At 47.4% G+C, this 7,007-nt stretch overlaps 1 protein-coding gene across 1 annotated transcript in view; it reads right to left on the bottom strand.

Annotated features, from left to right (window-relative positions):
- vasna (vasorin a) overlaps nt 1–6,759 on the bottom strand; it is a 47,990-nt gene extending 41,231 nt beyond the window's left edge. Inside the window, exon 1 of the mRNA XM_042304664.1 lies at nt 6,507–6,759. The gene's annotated coding sequence lies outside the window, so the exon portion shown is untranslated. The remainder of the gene's footprint in view (nt 1–6,506) is intronic.
- Between the last annotated feature and the right edge of the window lie 248 nt (nt 6,760–7,007).

The raw sequence follows: 7,007 nt of genomic DNA, 5'->3' as shown, positions 1-7,007 counted from the left end.
ACAGAGTCAACGTGGAGACTATATACAGGGGGTGGGGGTGACCAGGGGGTACAGAGTCAACGTGGAGTGGAGACTATATACAGGGGGTGCCGGTACAGAGTCAACGTGGAGACTATATACAGGGGGTGCCGGTACAGAGTCAACGTGGAGACTATATACAGGGGGTGCCGGTACAGAGTCAACGTGGAGACTATATACAGGGGGTCGGTACAGAGTCAACGTGGAGACTATATACAGGGGGTGCCGGTACAGAGTCAAGGTGGAGACTATATACAGGGGGTGCCGGTACTGAGTCAACGTGGAGACTATATACACAGGGGGTGCCGGTACAGAGTCAACGTGGAGACTATATACAGGGGGTGCCGGTACAGAGTCAACGTGGAGACTATATACAGGGGGGTGTACAGAGTACAGAGTCGGTACAGAGTCAGTCTACAGGGGGGGAGACTATATACAGGGGGTGCCGGTACTGAGTCAACGTGGAGACTATATACAGGGAGGTGCCGGTACAGAGTCAATGTGGAGACTATATACAGGGGGGGGTACAAAGAGTCGGTACAGAGTCAACGTGGAGACTATATACAGGGGGTGCCGGTACAGAGTCAACGCGGAGACTATATACAGGGGGGGTGCCGAGTACTGAGTCAACGTGGAGACTATATACAGGGGGTGCCGAGTCAGAGTCAACGTCAACTGGAGACTATATACAGGGGGTGCCGGTACTGAGTCAACGTGGAGACTATATACAGGGGGTGGTGCCGGTACAGAGTCAATGTGGAGACTATATACAGGGGGTGCCGGTACAGAGTCAACGTGGAGACTATATACAGGAGGGTTCCGGTACAGAGTCAACGTGGAGACTATATACAGGGGGTGCCGGTACAGAGTCAACGTGGAGACTATATACAGGGGGGTGCCGGTACAGAGTCAACGTGGAGACTATATACAGGGGGGTGCCGGTACAGAGTCAACGTGCGGAGGAACCGGTTAGTTGAGGTAGTATGTACATGTAGGTGGAGTTATTAAAGTGACTCTGGATAGATGATAACAGAGAGTAACAGTGGTGTAAAGAGGGGGTAAAGAAGGGAGAAGAACTTGACTCTCTTTTACGTGAGTAAACAAACAAACACATTATACTGATTGAAATGGTAAATGTTCCAAGTTGTATGGTGATCATACAGGTATGACTGGTATGGTGTCTACTATACCTGAAGGAACAAATTATAACTGAAGTCACACACACACACACACACACACACACAAACCCCTCGACCCTAGTCCTTCTTCCCTGCCAGTTTCCTGCCTGCCAAAACTCCTACACCCCCAATCCTGCCCCTCCGCCCAACACACACACACACACACACTCCTGGACCCTGCTCCTTCCACCTCGTCAGTTCCCTGTCCTGACCTGTGTTCTGACTGGCCCCTCCAGCTGCACCCCCCCCCTCTGACTTCTGACCCCCTAATCCGCCTGCCACCCGTAGGGGGGAGCAGGAGTGGACAGAGGTATGAGAGGTTTGGAGAGGGGGGGAGCAGGCCGGAGTACAGGAACAAGCAGCTAACAGCTCTTCATTTATCGTAGAAAGGAGGGGTCACTGAATGTGCCTGTCTGTTCAATGGGAGTCTGACAGCTGGACATCGGTACAGAAAGTAACAGAACATTTCATTGCAACGCATGTGTGTGTGTGTGTGTGGGGGGGAGTGGTGTGTGTGTCAAGTCTTAATGTCCACTTGCAATAACATCCCAACAGTCTATTTTCCTGCTGTTTGTCTAAACACACTGTATGAAGCTCTGAGTCAGGTCAGGCTGTTGCCAAGGGAAACACAGAAAACACTTACCACGAAAGCCACATATACATACCTCAACACACTCTATCATAACTGACACAAATATGCACACTGAGCCATCAACTTCCCAGTAAGCAAAAGAGTGGCTCTACCTTCTGTTTCCCAAGCGGCCTCTCTCATCACCTGTTGTGGCTGTAGTTGTGGAGCTGATCTGAGCTGGAGAGACAAGGCCTTTGAAGTGCTCTGAGAAGACCCTGTAGCCTCAGGCTACTGTCTGTCTGAGTGTGTATACAGGGGACCTCTGAATGGGGTGTGTGTGTGTGGGGGGGGGGATGTGCGTGTGTGTGTGTGTGTGTGTGTGTGTAGGATTGAGGGGCTATTGTATGGGATGAAAAGGCATGTGTGTGCACAACCCAGACTGCGCCCTTGGGGAGAGGGGATTAGGGCTGGGGGTCAAAACTGAGAGAGGGGTGGAGAGAGTCAAAATAACTCAGCCTCTGGTATAGTATAAGACTAGTCTATACTATACCAGTCTATACTATACAAATGTCTCTCCCTCTCTCTCTACCTCTCAACCTATCCCTCTCTACCTCTCCACCTATCCCTCTCTACCTCTCAACCTATCCCTCTCTACCTCTCCACCTATCCCTCTCTACGTGTCAACCTATCCCTCTCAACCTCTCAACCTATCCCTCTATACCTCTCAACCTATCCCTCTCTACCTCTCAACCTATCCCTCTCTACCTCTCAACTTATCCCTCTCTACCTCTCAACCTATCCCTCTCTACCTCTCAACCTATCCCTCTCTACCTCTCAACCTACCTCTCCCTATCCCTCTATCCCTACCTCTCAACCTCTCAACCTATCCCTCTCTACCTCTCAACCTATCCCTCTCTACCTCTCAACCTATCCCTCTCTACCTCTCAACCTATCCCTCTCTACCTCTCAACCTATCCCTCTCTACCTCTCAACCTATCCCTCTCTACCTCTCAACCTATCCCTCTCTACCTCTCAACCTATCCCTCTCTACCTCTCAACCTATCCCTCTCTACCTCTCAACTTATCCCTCTCTACCTCTCAACTTATCCCTCTCTACCTCAAGTGAGGAGCGCCAAAGGTTCCTCTCTCAGAGTAGTACACTGAGGAATGTAATGAGAAGGCTACATGTGTCATGCTCAATACCTTCCCACTAGACCCCTGGATTTACCTAACACGCTCCGAGGATGAGGGGGGGAGGGTTTTAAGGAGGTGCACCACAAGGGAGCAAGGGGGAGCGACCCGTAAACCTCTCCCTAGGGGGTCTGGGTTCTGAGAATCATAGGTTCCCCTCCGATGAACATGTCAGTGCCGTGTTAGACTAACGGTACAATTCATAGAGTGTCAGGAAAGCTGTCACATTAAGATAATTCATTGTGGAAAGGTAAATACATGATTAAAGAGCAGTGGAACGTGTCGGCTATAGGCTAAATTCCACAGGTCAAAGAAAAGGTCAATTCCAACCACCTCGCAGTCCAACCAAGGAGCATCAGATCAAGAACAAACTGTCGGCATAACCCATTCAGACACTCATTGAGGACAACGGACATATTCAATATAATAATGTTACTTCCTGTTTGGCTCTTTTGGGCATTGAAGGAGAACAATGGACATATGATGCAAGTCATCTATTACTGTATTAAAACCTGTCTTTCTCAGCATCAGGATGATTTATGTTGGGTTCGGGGAGACACTCGCTGTTTTATCACACATGGTGACAACTTCCTTAAACACTCTAAACGCTCCCACATGAACCAGAGCCCCATCCCTCTGTCTGTGTCTGCACAGCTGCAGGTCAGGAGACTGGACTGAGACTGGAGAAAGAGCAGAGAGGTAGGGAGAGACAGCGAGGGAGAGAACAGTGTGGCAGCGATAGAAAGAGCAGAGAGGTAGGGAGAGAACAGTGTGGCAGCGATAGAAAGAGCAGAGAGGTAGGGAGAGAACAGTGTGGCAGCGATAGAAAGAGCTGGGAGCAAGTCCAGATAGAGGGAGAAAGAAAAGAAAGACAGGGAGAGCAAGATCATTGAAATGGAGAGAAAGAGACCCTTTGGTCAGAGATAGACAGAGATAGACAGAGATACAGAGAGAAAGAAGGACCAGAGCTCAAGGTTGTTTTAATTACTTAATGGTCCCTAACAAGGGGAACCCAGAGTAAAAGCTCCCTAACAAGGGGAACCCAGAGTAAAAGCTCCCTAACAAGGGGAACCCAGAGTAAAAGCTCCCTAACAAGGGGAACCCAGAGTAAAAGCTCCCTAACAAGCGGAACCCAGAGTAAAAGCTCCCTAACAAGGGGAACCCAGAGTAAAAGCTCCCTAACAAGGGGAACCCAGAGTAAAAGCTCCCTAACAAGGGGAACCCAGACAAGGGGAAAAAGCTCCCTAACAAGGGGAACCCAGAGTAAAAGCTCCCTAACAAGGGGAACCCAGAGTAAAAGCTCCCTAACAAGGGGAACCCAGAGTAAAAGCTCCCTAACAATGGGGAACCCAGAGTAAAAGCTCCCTAACAAGGGGAACCCAGAGTAAAAGCTCCCTAACAATGGGGAACCCAGAGTAAAAGCTCCCTAACAAGGGGAACCCAGAGTAAAAGCTCCCTAACAAGGGGAACCCAGTGTAAAAGCTCCCTAACAAGCGGAACCCAGAGTAAAAGCTCCCTAACAAGGGGAACCCAGAGTAAAAGCTCCCTAACAAGCGGAACCCAGAGTAAAAGCTCCCTAACAAGGGGAACCCAGAGTAAAAGCTCCCTAACAAGCGGAACCCAGAGTAAAAGCTGACCTGGAGGATCTAGAGGGAGCACCACCAAAGCACCACAGGGCACAGTTAAGCCTGGCTAAGATGAGAGGATTTACACTACTGCTCCTGTTGTTGATAACACTACAACCACACACAACCACTTCTCATTTTCTAATAGCTGCTTTGCACTCTTTAGTTTAACACACACACACACCAAACAAAATCCTCTTCACCTTGTACCTCTTAGCTTCCATCATGGGGTTATTAACTCAATCAGGGGTCCCCCTATTTAGTTGTCATGGTGGCATGACCCGAACACTTATTAGTTGACCCCTGGGATTAGTCCAAGACCAAAGTGTTTGGGGGGTGGGGGTGGGGGTAAGTAGGGGGATCTCACAATGATGTATGTGTGTGTGTGTGTGTGTGTGTGTGTGTGTGTGTGTGTGTGTGTGTGTGTGTGTGTGTGTTAGCATCTTTGACGTTCTTTAATTAAATTGCTGAGACACCAAGTCAGGAATGTTTGCTTCCTCCCTCACTCTCTCTGCTGATCTCTTCCTCCCTCGCTCTCTCTGCTGATCTCTTCCTCCCTCGCTCTCTCTGCTGATCTCTTCCTCCCTCGTTCTCTCTGCTGATCTCTTCCTCCCTCGCTCTCTCTGTCCCTCCATCTCGGTCTTTACTTTTCCCATCCCTTCATAGACTTCAGTTTGTTTAGGTGCCCTTCCTGGCTGCCTCGCTGACTTGTATTTATCTAGCATGCTTTATTACATCTCTTCACACAAAGTCATTGACATAGAGGCCTCTGAATAACATTAGGTAGACTTGAGTAGTCAAGGTGATTGTTTCTCAAAATCACAAATGTGCTATTCTCAAAACCACAGCAATAATAGCATTTTTAGAATTTGTATTTGATTAAGTTGTTATTACCATGCCATTACTATTCTATTGTATACAAAAAAGACAAGTCAACCTAATCCAATCAGGTTAAAGTTTAAATAAACAAAGAAGAGATGACAACCCTGGTCGATTAGTGAGATAACAAGCTCTAATTGAATTACCTTTAAAACAAACAAACACAAACGGGATAAACCAACATCAACAACCGATAACACACCACCCTGACCTGCCTGCTGTGCCTCTAACTAACAACCCACTGGGCACAGACGTCAGTTCAACGTCCAGTTTTAATTTGGTTGAATTATACATTTGGTTGAGTTGTCAACTAACGTGAATTCAACGTGAAATCAACGACAGGATATTTAAATTCTTATTATGATGGAAACAACGTCGGTTCCAGCAGTTTTTGCCTAGCTGGAACCGTATCTCTATTCTGCATGACTCTCTCTGTGAGGGTCTCTGGCTGCGCAGAGATTTTAATCTAGAATGGTGAGCTAGGCACCACACGGTAAAGATATTTTGACACGCAGATATAACCGACCATATCATATCTTGACAATGATCCGCTTTCAAAGGTTTCTGTGGATGCGTTTTCGAAGTGAGATAGAAAAGAACTATGTTGGGGGAGAAATGTTCGGCCATATAAACCTTGGCTATAGGCTAGTCAGTGCTCGTTGCTCGTAGTGAGATCGATAAGCACGGATAATGGGATAGACAAACATGACATATAGTATCCTACATTTTAAGAGGAAAAACTCGGAAATGTTTTAATATAAAATGTGATCACAAAACTATTCTCGTTTCTAATAAAGACACGCAGTGCCAGGCATTCAGCTCACAGACAGTAACCCAGAGAAATCCCTTTTATAACTTCCCCAAGCCATATCTCGCCTGAACAGTAAACACCGTCCGAGGTGCACTTTGGAGCGCACAGAACAACCTGCATAATGATTGCGCGGTCTCCAAACGGTCACAGACTAGGCTACTGGCTACTAGCCTACTTGTTTCCATCATAAAGTCGCACCAGAAGTAGAAGAAAGTTGTTCGTGAGACACCTACCTGGCAAAATGAAGTCCCGAAATGTGCTCAAAACAGTGCTATTTCTTATCCACTTTATCGACGTGTCTATGAGGCTCAAATCCCTTTAATACAGTTGTATTGTCCACAAACTTCAGAAAGGTAGCCTACTGAAATCCCTGTGCAGAACATTTCTCTCTGCGTGTCAAAGTTGCGGTCCAGAAGTCTCCGAGAAGTATGCCCCTTATGTCAAGCGCGTCCCGAGTTTTAACAATTGGAGGACGAGAGGCTCTAGAACTTTTTTTAAAAGTTGTAAGTGGGAGGTGCGTTCTGGTATGAGCGCGAACTGCACTCTGCGCGTCCATGTTCCAGAATCTGGAGCGCAGAGATGGTAACTATAGCGTACACCTGTAAAAATATCAAGTGGCCATACCATATACGTAACAACATGGTGAAAAGGCTATGCGTCCGAACACATTACGTTATTTTTTTATTGATTCTCGATTAAGGGGATATTATTGAACATAACAAGAATAAACAGAT

This window comes from Oncorhynchus tshawytscha, linkage group LG02, assembly GCF_018296145.1.
Source record: "Oncorhynchus tshawytscha isolate Ot180627B linkage group LG02, Otsh_v2.0, whole genome shotgun sequence".
In the NCBI taxonomy this organism is placed as follows: domain Eukaryota; kingdom Metazoa; phylum Chordata; class Actinopteri; order Salmoniformes; family Salmonidae; genus Oncorhynchus; species Oncorhynchus tshawytscha.
The sequence above is the reverse complement of the archived record's forward strand: the minus strand, read 5'-3'. Positions and strand labels throughout refer to the sequence as shown.